The sequence below is a fragment of the Phodopus roborovskii genome, unplaced genomic scaffold (genome assembly GCF_943737965.1).
Source record: "Phodopus roborovskii unplaced genomic scaffold, PHOROB, whole genome shotgun sequence".
In the NCBI taxonomy this organism is placed as follows: Eukaryota; Metazoa; Chordata; class Mammalia; order Rodentia; family Cricetidae; genus Phodopus; species Phodopus roborovskii.
Genome location: NW_026125791.1, coordinates 224,404 through 241,069, shown reverse-complemented (window position 1 = coordinate 241,069; position 16,666 = coordinate 224,404).

Here is a 16,666-nt window from a genome sequence, read left to right as displayed (position 1 = left end):
AAGATTCACAAAACAACTCAAGAAAGAAATTATCTTTCATCAACAAATGGCACTGGGACAATTGAATATCTACATGCAACAATTTAGATTCTTACCTTACACCACACATAAAAAAGAATATAGATTAAATATGAGAGCTAAAACTATAGAACTTTTAGAGGAAGCATTAGAATAGCTTTAAGAAAAACAGAAGAGCTTTTAGACGTCCTAATTCATCTTTATATATATCGCCAAAATACATAACATATTTTAAATGGCAAATTAGATTCATTGCAAGTTATTTTCTGAACCTTAAGAGGCAGCATTTAAACATTGAAGTGGGGGACTGGGAAGATGACTAGCTGTATTGGTAAAGTGCTTACATTGTAAGCACAAAGACCTATCAAAATCCCCAAAACCCATACAAAAAAAAATGTCAGGTGTAGGGTATATACTTGTCCCAGTGTTGGAGAGGCATAGACATGCAAGTGCCCAGGACTCCCTAGACAGTCAGTCATTTATCATACTTTATGAGTTCCAGGCCAATAACAGTTGACAGCATCTTAAGAAGACATCCAAGATTGTCCTCTGGCTCCCACAAGCATGCATATTCTCACACATACATATACATATACACCCTCATAAACACACATACACGCACACACACTAGAACTGAGAACACAAACTAGGCAATATTTGTAAATTTGATAGACAATTTGTGTCCAAAACTTAAGAGAAATCTTAAAACTCTGTAAAAAATAAATAAATAAATAAATAAAGTCAGCTATGAGTTAAAACGATGAGCTTCTTCACTAAACAGGACATGAAGATATAAAATGACAATTTCCTTTGAGCCAATGCTCACCAAGAACATTACCATAGTAAGAAAAGTTTGATTCCTTACAAGAACAAGCAAGCAGGAGCTGGAGAGATGGCTCCATGCTTAAAAGCTTGGCTGCTCTTCCAAGAGGACCTGGGATTGATTTCCACAAGTGACAGGGTGGCTCATAACCTTCTGCACCTGTAGTCCCAGGGGATTCAATGCCTTCTTCTAGCCCCCACTGCACTATACACATGTGGTGCACAGACACACATCCAGGCAAAATAGCCATACACATAAAATAGTCAGGGCCGGGGGTGGAGAGAGAACTCAAGCACCACTGCACTATGGGAGCTTTTCAGAGTGCTATCAGGTGAAACAACTCTACAGTTGAGATTCATTACAAATCTCATATTCAGGGAAGGAGGATTTTTCAAGAATAAAGATGCAATGGGTAAAGTAGCAACTACACCAAAGGAGGAATTAGTGTTTGTAGGTCTTAATGACCTTTGGCTTTGATTTTTTAATTTTTTTTTCAGTTTTGTTTTATTTTATTTTGTGTGTATGGGTGTTTCTCTCACATGCATGTGCACCATGTTCATGGTGCCCATGGAGATGGAAAAGGTTTTTGGATCCCCTGGAACTGAAAATGACAGCTAGTTGTGAGCCACCAAATTTCTCTCAATTGCTGAGCCTCTCTCCAACTTGTAACCTTGATTTTATCCTGGGTTTAAATAAAGCTATAAAGGGATCTAGTGATGTCTTGTTTTAGTAGACTCTGAAATTGGTGTTCCTTGATATTACGACCAACAAGAAAATGATATGACCTCTCACTATACACCAGGCAAACACCTAACCACACTCAGTACTTACCATAATAGAGAAGCCTCTTGATGTGAAGGGATGCTTGGGTGAGACAGTTCCTACTTTTAGTTAAAATCAGACCACAGAACTTCAACCCAATATGATCAGAGTTTCACCATAACCAAGATTTTTCTAGTCAAACTCAGAAATGTGTCAAGTTAAGTATAGTCTAGCAGAGACTCAGGTTCATCTTCCATTATCTTGTTACAGGGTGTCCTGATTAGGGCTTCTATTTCTGTGATGAAACACAATGGCCAAAAACAACTTGAGGATGAATGGGTTTATTTGGCTTATGCTTCCACATCATACTCCATCATTGAAGGAAGTCAGGAAATGAATTCAAGCAGGCTAGATGCAGAAACTGATGCAGAGGCCAAGGAGGGGTACTGTTTATTTGGCTTGCTTCCCATGGTTTGCTCAGCCTACTTTCTATAGAACCCAAGACAACCAGCCCATGGATGGCCCCACCCACAGTAGGATGAGCACTCCCCTATCAATCCAGAATTAAGAAAATGTCCTACAGCTTGATCTTACATAGGCATTTTCTCAATTGAGGTTCCTTCCTTTCAGATAACTCAACTTTGTGTCAAGTTGACAGAAAACTAGCCAGTACACAGGATTACTTTGCCGCACCAAATCCAGTGGATTCTGTGTGACAAGTTCCACAGACTGAGGCAATAACTTCAAAAGAAGGAGGTCTCCTAGAAACGGTTGTGGAACTCTTGGCCAGAGGAAAAAATATTGAGCCATAGTTCTCTTAGCAATCTCGGTTCCTCTATTCTTTATCTCATATTATCAAAATGCTCCTGAAAGCCCATACTGACACTTTAAACAAAAGATACAAATGAGAAACCGTCCCCTGAGACGTGGTCACTGACCATGACCTCGTCGCCAGGTAAACCAGCACTTTTTAAATCATTCACATCAATCACATAAGTACAAATAGTATTGATGAAAACTTTCCCAACAATAGAACTTCATATGGCTGTACATGTATAATGAGAGTAGGTTTAAACATTTAGTAAAGAAAGTCTTTTGATAGGAAAAAGTCAAAATAGCTCAATATTTCAAAGATTCTTAAGAGCTAGGCAACAAATATTAAACAATAACTGACCATAAAGATTTATTAACCTGATCTTAGAAATTAGGTGGTTAGTTGTGGTTAGCCTTGAATGATTTTCTGATTTATTGTTATCTTTGAATAAGCTGTAGGTTACTGTACCTAACAACGATGATGTCATTTGCCCTATCTGGATGTGCTTCAATGAATACAATTTCTGAGAAACTATTCTATATCCTGGATAAAAAGCCTCGCTTGGAAGCTGGAAAATACACTCAGATTCAAACTACCTCTGTGTTTGTTTCTGTTTGTCACCACAAAATCCTTACCCACCTAGTCTTTGAGAGCCCTCGTCCCAGGGATCCCCATACCCGGCTGGGGTGGTCCACAGCATTACTTGCTGGGCTATCTGACATGACAGTGGTTTGCAGTGCTACTGGTTGTAATCCATCACAAAATACAGGCTATTATCATGATTATTGGTTCTCATTACATATCTCACAACCAGGACGATATATTATGAAGCTTGGGCCACTAAATTATCTCCCAAAATCCAACTGGGTCTCTCTTAGAGGGTCAAGTTGTTTTTCTTTCTGGAAAGTCTCAGGCTACTGTGTTTCTCCTATAGTATTGGTGTAAGTATAATATGAAGTATTTGCAGTGGTACAAATTTTCACTTGACTATCCAAGGGGAAATCAGGAGCTATGTGAAAACCCATTATAACAACTCATTATTGAATTATGCTATTTGATGAGAGCTGTCATTCTGTAAATGTTTCTCATGCTGGTTAATGAATAAAGCACTGTTGGCCGATAGGAAAGGAAGATAGGAGGGACAAGGAGACAAGGAGGAAAAACCATACTTGTTACAGCTATTTTTATCTATTATTCTTATTATTATTATAGATCATGGATTTAGACTAGCTTGTTAGGCTTCCAGGGAGAATCATGGAGCCAATTTTTAGTTGTATTATTCTCAATGAGGAAACTGCAAATCACAATATTTATATGAAGAGAGAATCAGCCTTTGCTCCTCAAAGAAGCCATCTTCCTCCTGTATTGGGCTAATTTAAAAGAGCTTCAGGGTAGCATTCTCAAGAAAACATGGTCTACTGGATAGATGATAGTTGTTAGTATCTGAAAAACTCTAACAACTATCTCCAAAAGTACAAAGGAACTTAGTGTGTAGTAAGCAAGGATAAGCCTAATGTTACTATAACAAATAATGCCCCAAAGAAGCAGACTGTATTGAGAATGGATAGTGCATTAAAAAATCATCTCTTTGTGTCCCTGTGGTGAATGCTTGCAATGTTATGTTTAGAGCATGGCATCCATCATCCTCTGGCGTATGATTTTGCAAGCAGAGGTGCACATACCCACATCCACACACATTTACATACACAGAACACACTAATAATAATTTAGGTTTGCTGCAACATCCATTTTAAATTCAAGTTTAGCTTTGTAGTTCCAGAGACAAAGCCCAGTCACAGGTTTGAACTCTATACTACATCCAAATGGCTTCAGTAATGGACAACACTGTCTCTACTGTATACTCAGATGATCTGCTTTCCATAGTGACTGTCACCAATTTTTCCCATACATATAAGGGTCACCTGAAGCCATCATGGCCCAGTGGAAGGCTCCTACCACTGTTTCTGAGTGTTTGGTGTAGCCAGGATAGAAGTAAATTTTACTGAAACAAAACCAAGGTTGGAGTAGCAGCCATGACAAATACAGTAGTTCCAATGGCTAGAAGGAAATCTTCCCAGGTCATCAGTAGCTAAACCAGAATCTTCCCTGGGTATCTGAATGAACCAGTTCTTCATGCAGATGTGAGGTGCTTAAAGCTGTCATGGCTATTAGAATGATAGTTAAAACGATTACCTAAGAAGTGAGTGTTTGGCTGATAGTTTGTGCAGCCTCTGAGAAAAAGCCCATGCTGTAGATGTGCTTGCCACCATGCTAATGGATGCATAGTTCTGGCAGTCTAGAAAAAAAAAATCAAGAACAAAAAGTTATAGTTCCTATCTGGCCTCCATTTTGCCCTCAACCTGGCTGAGTCACCCAATTCCACTCCCTGGAAGTTGCCCTTAAGGCACCAGAAAGGAACAGTCAGATAAGCTAGTCAGCTGAACAGCCCAACTCCTCCAACTCCTGGTGGTTGAGGTCTTTAGTCACATAAAGGGAAAGAAGTCTGGAGAGATGGCTCAGCAGTTCAGAGTACTTACTGCTATTGAATTGTCCAACACCCACATCAAATCTGGCCTCGAAGAGCTCCTGAACTACAGTGATGCATACACTCAGGCAGGCAAACACAAATAATAAACCACCACCACCCCCTTTTTGAGGCAGGGTTTCTCCATGTAACAGCCATGGGTGTCCTGGAACTCACTTTGTAGACCAGGCTGGCCTTGAACTCACAGAGATCCGCCTGCCTCTGCCTCCCAAGTGCTGGGATTAAAGGTGTATGCCACCACTGCCCAGCTAATAAGTCAACCCTTAAAGAGGAAAATCTCCTGAATAAACTTGGAGAACAGGGGGAAGAGGGGACGAGAAAGAGGAGGGGAGAAGGGGGGAATGGAGGAGAACATGATGGATCAGGAAGGTTGAGTTGAGAGAAGAGCAGAGAAGGAGAACAAGGAAAGCCATTGTGGGCTTAACGAGAAATCTGGCACTAGAGAAATATCCAGGGACCCAAGGGATAACCCCAACTAAGAATCTCAGCAATAGTAAAGAAGTTACCTTAAATGCCCTTCCTCTATAATGAGATTGATGACTACCTTAAATGCCTTCATTGAGTAGATGATGGAAGCAGAAGAAGAGATTCACTGCTAAGCACTTAGTGGAACTCTTAGAATCTATTTGTAGAGAGGGAGAAGTGATAAGCCAAGGGGTCAAGACCATGTTGGGGAAACCCACAGAAATAGCTGACCTGAGCAAGTGGGAGTATGGACCCCAGTCTGACAGCTGAGGAACCAGGCCCCCTGAACATGGGTGTCAGTTGGGGGACTTGGGAAGTCTATGGGGCCTCTGGCAGTGGAACCACTATTTATCCCTAGTGCTCAAATGGGCTTTGGGAGCCCATTTCCCATGGAAAGATACTCTCTCAGCCTAGATACATGGGAGAGGGCCCAGGTCCTGCCCCAAATGATGTGACAGACCTTGATGATCCTCATGGAAGGCTTCACCCTCCTTGAGGAGTGGATGAGGGGGGAGTGGGATGGGGAGATGGTGAGGGGAATAGAAGGACAAGAGGGAGAGAGAACTGAGATTGGTATGTAAAATAAGATTGTTTTTATTTAAATAAAAATTAATTTATAAAATGACAAATTTATAATTTTACAAAATTCAAATACAAATTTGAAAATATCACATTTCTTCAGTGAATTTTAACTAATTGTAATTAACCCCTAGAAAAATATTCATCATGGAACTTGGTTCCTTCTGATCTTTTTCAGGACACACACTCTAGAATAGGAAGGAAAATAACTAAAATAAAGCATACTCCATAATAGACAGAAAAGAACATACGATTGGGCATGGTAGAAAGGAAAGTATAAAGGCATATGGAAACCAAATCCAGTTTGCTCACCTCCCAGTAAGACTCCAATATTGAGTTGAAAACAACATACAGACACAATGATCAATGTGTGTAATTGCAGAACTTGGGCAGTTGAGACATGAAAATCCCAAATTTAAGGCCGACCTGCTCTACATGGTGAGTTTAAAGCCAGCCTGAGCTACATAACCAAGACCCTGTCTCAAGCCAACTGTCATAAGTAAAGAAATAAAGAACAGTTGTTGAATTCGAGATTCAAAAACATAAAAATTATTACTAAGTTCCTTTGGTTGCTCTGTGTAGTTAGGTTACTGCTCCTGATTCAGAAGATATAACTGAAACAGCCTATGAACAAATGAAAAGGATGCTTCTGACAGTAGATGAACTGGGCTCTCACAGTACATACAGAACCCAGTCATACTGTTTCTTCTCGTTTTCAGCAGTGTTACTTGAAGATAATGGAGTTCCAAAGTACTAACTGGATTCATAAAGATATTAATAAAACTTTAGAAAATAGCTGAGCCCCTGCCTACCGGATCTTTGACACCTATCACTAGAGGTGAGTCTGGGACCCGTTAGAGTTGAATCCCCCCCACACAACCCTTCCCTGGGAACTACCTGGATTGGCCCTGAATCTTGCTCCCTCCCACTGTGTCCTGTCCCCAGCAAGAGCGCTCCTGGTGCTCTGATACATACCCACACCCACACCCACACCCACACCCACACCCATGAAGAGCCTACCTTCCCCCCCCCCCACCCTGTGCCATACCCTGCCTGCTGTCCCACCTCTCTGGTTAAGCACTGGAACAGAGGGCATATCCAACAATCCCGCCACCTTCTGGAACTCCTCTGAGCACACTAGACCCTCCTATTTAAGCAGGACCACCCTGAATCCCTATCTGCCTGATCTCTGACCCCCCCACAGCCAGTCCTCTGCTGGAGTCCCAGGCCCCTGCCAGAGATCTGCCTATCCCTGTGAGATCATCCTGAGTCCCTGCCTGCTGGATCTTTGACCCACTTCGCTGGGCCTCTACTGGAGCCTGATCTCTGACCCCCATCGCCAGGTCCGTGCTTGAGGAGAGACCTCCTAGAGAGCTTGGACCACACAGAGCTACAGACATGGAATTTCTGACCCACCTAAACCCACTGGGGAAGTACGAGAGAGAGAGAGAGAGAGAGAGAGAGAGAGAGAGAGAGAGAGAGAGACCCACATGCACCCACAGGAAGAAGTGATGGGAAGATGGCAATACAAGAAAACACCTAACAATAGAAAGACAAACATGACACCACCAGAATCTAGAAACTCTACACCAACTAGACTTGAACACCCCAAAGCAGATGAAGCAAAAGAGAACAACTTAAAAACTATCCCCATAAAAATGATAGAGGCCTTCAAAGACAGTGTGAGAAAATTCCTTAAAGAAATGGAAGAAAAACAAACAAGAAATTGGAAGAAATGAACAAATCTCGTAATGAAAGTACAGAAAGCCAAATAAAAACAATTAAACAGGTGAAGGAAATGGGTCAAGATTTGAAAAGTGAAATAGAGACAATAAAGTAAACACAAACTGAAGGAATGCTGGAAATAGAACAACTGGGCAAACTATCAGGAACTACGGACACAAGCATAACCAACAGAATACAAGAGAAGGAAGATAAAATCTCAGGCGCTGAAGATAAACTAGAGGAAATAGATTCATTGACCAAAGAAAATCGTAACCCCAACAAATCCTTAACACAAAACATCCAGGAAATGTGGGACAACATGAAAAAGCCAAACCTAAGAATAATAGGCATAGAGGAAGGCAAAGAAGCCCAGCTCAAAGGTGCAGAAAACATATTCAACAAAACAATTGAAGAACTTTCCCAATCTGAAGAAGGCCATGCCCATGAAAGCACAAGAAACATATCCAACACCAAATAGACTGGACCACAGGAAAAAAAAAAAAGACCCCATCGACACATAATAATCAAAACATTTAACATACAGAATAAAGAAAGAATATTAACAGCAGTGAAGGAAAAAGGCCAGGTAACATAAAGGCAGACCTATCAAAATTACACCTGACTTCTCCATGGAAACCCTCAAGGCCAGAAGGTCCTGGATAGATGTTCTACAAGTACTAAGAGTCCACGGATGCCAGCCCAGGCTACTATACCAGCAAGACTCTCAATCACTATAGACAGAGAAAACAAGATACTTAATGTCAAAGCCAGATTTTCACACTATGTATCTACAAATCCAGCCCTACAGAAAGTTCTGGAAGGAAAACTCCCACCCAAGGAAGTTAACTATGCTCACAAAGACATAGGCAATCGATAATCCCACTTCACCAGAACCCAAGGGTAAAGCAGGGTAAATATATTCACAATACCATGGCCAACAACAAATCTAAAACAAGCATTAACAATCAATGGCCCTTACTTTCCCTCAACATTAATGGTCTTAACTCACCTATAAAAAGACACAGGCTAACAGAATGGATACGAAGACAGAATCCATCCTTCTGCTGCATACAAGAAACACATCTAAGCTTCAAAGACAGACATTACCTGAGGGCAAAAGGTTGGAAAAAGATCTTCCAATCAAATAGAACCAAGAAGCAAGCAGGCATGGCTATCCTAATAGGTAACAAGTTAGACTTCAAACCAAAATCAATCAAAATAGATGAAGACGGTCATTTCGTATTTATCACAGAAGAAATCCATGAGCACAAAGTCTCAATTCTGAACATTTATGCCCCAAATACAAAGGCACTTACATTCGTAAAAGAAATGCTACTGAAACTTGAAGATCACATAAAACCTCACACACTTATAGGGGAAGACCCCACTCTCACCGCTAGAAAGGACCAGCAGTCAGAAACTTAACAAAGAAACAAAAGAACTAACAGAAGTTATATCTCAATTGGGTTTAACAGACATCTATAGAACATTCCATCCAAACACAAAAGAATATACCTCCTACTCTGCTCCAAATGAAACCGTTTCTAAAATCAACCACATACTAGGGGACATAACAAACCTCAACAGATGCAAAAAAAAAAAAAAATGGAATAGTCCCCTGTATCTTATCAGACCACCATGTTTTGAAGTTTGAATTCAACAACAACACAAATCCAAGAAACCCTACAAACTCATGGAAACTGAGCAATGTGCACTTGCACCATACCTGGGTCAAAGAAGAAATAAAGAAAGAAATTAAGGACTTCTTAAAATTTAACAAGAATGAGGAATCAACATACCTGAACTTATGGGATACCTTGAAAGCAGTGCTACAAGGGAAGTTCATTGCACTAATTGCCCATGTAAAGAAAACAGAAGATAGTCACATTAGAGAATTAACAGCACAACTGAAAGCCTTAGAACAAAAAGAAGCAAACTCACCCTGGAGGAGTAGACTCCAGGAAATAATAAACTTGAAGGCTGAAACCAATAAAGTAGAAACCAGGAAAACAATAGAAAAAGAAATGCAACAAAGAGTTGGTTTTTTCGAGAAATTCAACAAGATAGACAAACTTTTATCCAAACTAACCAAAAAGCAGAGAGAGAACATACAAATTAACAAAAATCAGAAACGAAAAGTGGGACATAACAATGGACACTGAGGAATCCAGGCAACTTTCAGGTCATACTTTGAAAACCTGTACTCCACAAAATTTGAAAATTCAAAGGAAATGGACAAATTTCTGGATAACTATCACTTACCAAAATTAAATCAAGAACAGACAAACCACTTAAATAGACCTATAACCTGCCATGAAATAGAAGCAGTCATCAAAATCCTCCCAACCAAATAAAGCCCAGGGCAAGATGGCTTCAGTGCAGAATTCTACCAGAAATTCAAGGAACAACTAATACCAATACTCATCAAATTGTTCCACACTATAGAAACAGAAGGTTCATTACCGAACTCTTTTTATGAGGCCACAATCACCTTGGTACCCAAGCCACACAAAGACACAACTAAGAAAGAAAACTACAGACCAATATCCTTCATGAACATTGATGGAAAAAAACTCAATAAAATACTGGCAAACTGAATCCAAGAATACATCACAGAAATCATCCACCATGACCAAGTAAGCTTCATCCCTGGGTTGAAGGGATGGTTTAACATACGAAAATCTATGAACGTGATCCACCATATAAACAAATTGAAAAAAGAAAAACCACATGATCATCTCCTTAGATGCTGAAAAAGCCTTCAACAAAATTCAACACCCCTTCATGATAAAGGTCTTGGAGAGATTAGGTATAATAGGAACGTATCTAAACATAATAAAAGCAATATATAGTAAACCAACAGCCAACATCAAACTGAATGGAGGGAAGCTTAAGGTGATTCCTCCAAAATCAGGAACAAGATAAGGCTGCCCTCTCTCTCCATATCTCTTCAATATTGAACTTGAAGTTCTAGCTAAAGCAATAAGACAACAAAAGGAGATCAAGGGGATCCAAATTGGAAAGTAAGTCAATCTTTCACTATTTGCAGATAATATGATAGTTTACATAAGTGACCCCCCCAAAAAAAAAAACTCTACCAGGGAACTCCTACAGCTGATAAACACCTTCAGCAAACTAGCAGGAAACAAGATAAACTCAAAAAAAGCAGTAGCCCTACTACATACAGACGACAAAGGGACTAAGAAAGAAATCAGAGAAACATCACCCTTTACAATAGCCACAAACAACATAAAGTATCTTGGGGTAACACTTCCCAAACAGGTGAAAGACCTATATAGCAAGAACTCCATGTCTTTAAAGAAAGAAATTAAAGAAGATACCAGAAAATGGAAAGATCTCCCATGCTCTTGGATAGGTAGGATAAACATAGTAAAAATGGCAATCTTGCCAAAAGCAATCTATAGATTCAATGCAATCCCCATTAAAATTCCAGCACAAATCTTCACTGACCTTGAAAGGATAATAATAAACTTTATATGGAAAAACAAAAGACCCAGGATAGCCAAAACAATCCTGTACAATAAAAGAACTTCAGGAGGCATCACCATCCCCTACTTTAAGCTCTACTACAGAGCTATAGTCCTGAAAACAGCCTGGTAGTGGCACAAAAAATAGACAAATAGACCAACAGAATTGAATCGAAAATCCTGATATTCACCCACACACCTACGAACACCTGATTTTTGACAAAACAGCTAAAAGTATACAATGGGAAGAAGAAAGTATTTTCAACAAATGGTGCTGGCACAACTGGATGATGGTATATAGAAGATGTTTATTCAGGGAGAAATAACTCACAACATATAGAGGTAAACATCAACAGGTTCCTGCTTCCAAGAATTCCTCTGGATATACTCCTGTCCCTGTGTGGCTGGCTAGAGAGGCTCTCCCATGCCTCCTCCGACCTAGTTCCCCAGGTCACTTCCGCCCCTGGCTCCACCCCCCAATGGGTGTGATCAGTGCCACAGAAGGAGACAAAGTGAATATCCCACTACAGTAACCCAGTCACAAAAAGAGGAACATGGTATGTACTCGGTCATACATGGATTTTAGACATAGAACAAAGGATCACCAGCCTATAATTCACACCGCCAGAGAAACTAGGATGCAAAGAGGATTCTAAGAGAGTCATATAGGGCCCCAACAGCAGGGGAAAGGGACAAGATCTCCTGAGCATATGGGGAGTGGGGGGGGGGACAGTGAGTGGAGAGGGAACTAAGAGAAAGAGAAGGGGAGGAGAGGAAGCACATGGGACTAGGAAGATTGAGTCAGGAGAGGAATAGATGAGAGGAGAGAGAGAGAGTGAGAGAGAGAGAGCATAAAAGAGGGAGCCATTATAGGTTTAAAGAGAAAACCGAACCTAGAGAAATTTCCAGAGACCTACAAGACTGACCCCAACTAACAATTTGAGCAACAGTGGAAAGGCTACCATAAATGCTCTTCCCTGATAATGAGATCAACAACTAACTTATCCACCACCATAGAGCCCTCATCTAGTACCTGTTGGAAACAGAGGCAAACACCCACAACTAAACACTGAGCTGAACTAGAATCCAGATGCAGAGAGGGAGGACAGGGCCAGGCTACAGAAACACATAGAGACAGCTGACCTGAACAAGGAGGAGCTAATGGGCCCTGAGACTGATATCTGGGAATAAAGCATGGGACTGACTCAGACTCCCTGAACATGGGTCTCAGTTAGAAGGCCTGGGCAGTCTAAGGGACCTCAGACAGTGAGACCAGGATGTATCCCTGGTGCACAAAAGGACTTTGGGAGCACATCCCCCATGGAGGGATACTCCCTTAACCTAGAGACAGGAGAGAAGCCCTAGACCCTACTCCAAATGACAGATTTAGATGACCCCTCCTGGAAGGTATCACCATACATGTGGAGTGGGGGGATGGAAGGGGAGGGGGGGTAGGGGGTCATAAGAGGTTGGGAGAAAGGGAAAGAGGGAAAGAGGGAGAGGGAACCGGGATCGATATGTAAAATAAAAATAAAATTAAAAAATTTTAAAAAATTGTAGAAAATATAAAAATATTGTTATTTTGTCCAAATAGAAAATGCATTTTTTCTTAGTTGTGTTCATATTCAAGTAACATGCAAATATGAATTGTAATATATTCCACTCTGTCTGTCAGTCCACAAACTACAAGCAAAGAAAATTACAAGGTATTAACCAACTATATGTACAATATGCAAGTCTTATACACAATTCTGATGAAGGATAGGATTTTCTTGTCTATGATATTGAAGATATAGGGGTGGTATTGAACACATGCACACCCACGAGTCTTTTCATATATACATAAGATAAACTTTAATTCTTGTTTGTCTTTGTTACATCCAAATGACCAGAATTACTAATCCTGTGTCTTGGGGCCATTTTGAAGTAAAATAACAGTTATTTGCCCACATGCACTGCAGCAGCTCATATGAGACCTGAAATGGTTACTGACTCATGGGTGGATCCGTGTATAGTTGGGATGCCAGAGATGAAGAGATGGCTCACTGTGGGAGGGCACAATAATTTAATACACTATTGAGAACAGTTTGGAAGCATATTGGAAGTTTTTGTGTGTTTTCTGGTTTCCTTAAAATGTACAAAGGCATCTGAAAAGTTTTAGTTTACTGAAATGGAAGGGATAACTTAAGACAATGTACCTGGTCACAGAAAAGATATTAAAATGTTGGTCAGATATAAATGGAAACTTCATTAATGTAGAAAAAGAAAGAAACGCATTTAATTTGGAAATACATCAGGGATGAGACTAGACAATATTCAAACAGATATAATATGTTGTTTCTCCAAAAGAGCTTGATTACCAAAGAGATGATGAAACACCATAACCAAAAGTAACTTGGGGAGGAAAGGATCATTTCATCTTAACAGCTGTAGTCTATCATCTGGGGAACTTAGGGCAGAAACTAAAGTAGAGACCATGGAGGGACACTGCTTGCTGGCTTATTTCCCATTGCTTGCTCAGCCTGCTTTCTTACATAGCCAAGGACCACCTGCCTGGCAGTGGACCACCCACAGTGGCCTGGGCCCTCACACATCAATCATTAATCAAGAAAATACTACAAAGGCCAGTCTTACAGAAGCGTTTTCTCAGTTGATGACCCTGGCTTATGTTAAGTTGTAAAAAAAAAAAAAATCAACACAGACATTATTTGTAAATTGTGAAACAGTTATCATCCAAGAAAGGAAAAAGGAATGAGATGTATTTGAAAATAAAATAGCATCTGAGCACGCATGAGCACACACACAATAAAAGCACCAGAGTGAATCAATACTCTCATTTCTTTGCAGTAATCTCCCTAAATCTGTGATTTTGCTTTCCATGATTTCATTTGCCTGTTGACAACCATGGTCCAAATGTATTAAATGAAAAATTCCAGAAATTAAAAATCCATGAATCATAAATTGCAAGCTGTTTTCAGTAGTGTATTAAATTCTTCTGCCCTCCCATAGTGAGCCATCCCTTTGTCTCCAGCTAACCAACTATACAAGGGTTCACCCATGAGTCAGTAACCATTTCACTTCTCATATGAGCTGCTGCAGTGCATGTGGGCAAATAACTGTTATTTTACTTCAAAATGGCCCCAAGGCACAGGGTTAGTAATTCTGGCAATTTGGATGTAACAAAGGCAAACAAGAACATACCATATATATGTATAGAGGAAAATATTGTGTGTGTGTATGTGTGTGTGTGTGGTCAATACCATTCCTAGTTCCAGGAACCTATGGAATATTTCCCCTACAGATAAAGGGAGACAAATGCAGTATATTTCTAACTTACCTGGAATCTATTCAAACTCACAAATTAAAATTATTTCTGTGCTATAACACATTTTTTTCTTAAGAAAGCAGGTTTGGTGCTGGAGAGATGACTCAGCCACCAAGATCAGGTACAGAGGTACAGTTCTTGCAGAGGACCTGAGTTCAGTTCCCAGTATACGCATTGGGCAACTCACAACTATCTGTAATTCCAGCTCCAGAGAATCCTACACCCTTCTCCGGCCTCACATGCATAATCAACCCCTCCTCCCACACACACACAATTAAAATAAAAATGAAACCATTTTGTTTTTTTTTTTTTTTAATACAGGGTATCTCTGTGTATCCTTAGCTGTCCTTAGCTAAGGACTTTGGCTATCCCAGAACTCGCTCTGTAGACCAAACTGACCTCAAACTCACAGAGATCCACCTGCCTCTGCCTCCTGAGTGCTGTGATTCAAGGTGTGTGCCACCACCACTCATCTAATAAAATGATTTTTTAAGACAAACTTACTTTATGATGATGTCCAATGCACTTTAAAGTGTTCAAAATGATGGATGTTTTTTCATGAGAAGTCTATATGTAAACACAAAGGGCCTGGTTAGCTGGTAAACATTCTACCAAGACAATCTCTATTGAAGGTGTAGTTTAAATGAGTTCACCAGACTCAAGATAAATGATAAATAGGTGTTTATTAGAGGAGAACTTACACAAATAAGAGTAAATAACCTCCAAGGCCTTTCTGCTCCAGAAGATGCAGTCTCTGCCCTTCCAATGCTCTCTGTGATCGAAGAGAGCTTGAGCTAGGCCCTCCTCTACACCTGAAACCATGCCCAAAGTGTGTGGCCACTACTACAAGCTCACTGACAAGGCAAGATGCCTTTATAATTCCCTTTTTCCCCTAAAAAAGAGGGTTTACGCTTAATATAAAAACTATATGCAATGATAACAAATATCAAGTATATTCTAGGAGAAGAAAGGTAAAATCATACACAAATTAAGACCTACAACCAGCAAGAGCAAGAATGAGCAATAGACACATTCTACATGTCCAATACCAGGGTAATGGAATAACAGAGTTAGGACTGATAACAGTTCTAATGTGGAAAATCTATGTCTTGTACCTAGTATTTTCTATCTAAGGTGAGAGAGTATATTAGCTGTGAATGTCTAGTCTTCAACCTCATCAAAGATTTGAGAAGGAAAATAACATTACTAGGGCAGGCAGGAAGTTCAAGTGTGCAACTTCTTAAAGGTGCAAGCAAAGACAGAAACAGCGGGCTACCTGGACAGTAAGCCAAGGTCTCACAGTAACATCAGGGCAACCAACTTTGGCTAAGGCATTGAAAGAGTGGAAATTTTTAGACAAATAGTAACTAATTCAAGTCTAAAAACCTGTTGCTTCTAGCACATCAAATTTAAGTACTACAAATGCAAAGATGCACTTTGAATGGATATTTATCTTAAATTGTATTGTGTGTGTATGTGTGTGTGCGTGCGTGCGTGCGTGCGTGCGTGTGTGTGTGTGTGTGTGTGTGTGTGTGTGTGTGTGTGTTCTCCCCTTCTACCATGTGTTTTCAGAGAATTGAACTCCAGGCTTACCAGCAAGCACTCTTGCCCACTAAATCATCTTGCCAGACTGGTAGTTATCTTTTGTTTTTGAGGGGCTTTTTTACATTTTTTATTAATTTATTTTTTACATTCCAATCCCAGTTCCCCTTCTTCCCCTTCTCCCCCTACTCACCCCCCTCACCTCCCGTCTGCTCCTCAGAGAGGGTAAGGCCTCCCCTAGGAAGTCTACTAAGTATGTCTCATCATCTCATTGAGGCAGGACCAAGGTAGCTCTCCTCCCCCCACAGACACACTCCTGTGTCTAGGCTGGGCAAGGTTTGTGCATTAATGTTAGACCTTGAACCCACTGCCAGTGACCTCATATATTGTCCCATTGCACCATTGTCACCTATATTAAGGGAGTCTAGTTTGGTCTTATGCAGGTTCCCTATTTGTCAGACCTGAGTCAGTGATCTCTCACTAGCTCGTCTCTGCTGATCCTCTGGATTTCCCCATCATGGTCTTGACTCCTTTTTCATATTGTCACTAAGCTAGAATCCTCTTCCAGAAACAAATGGAA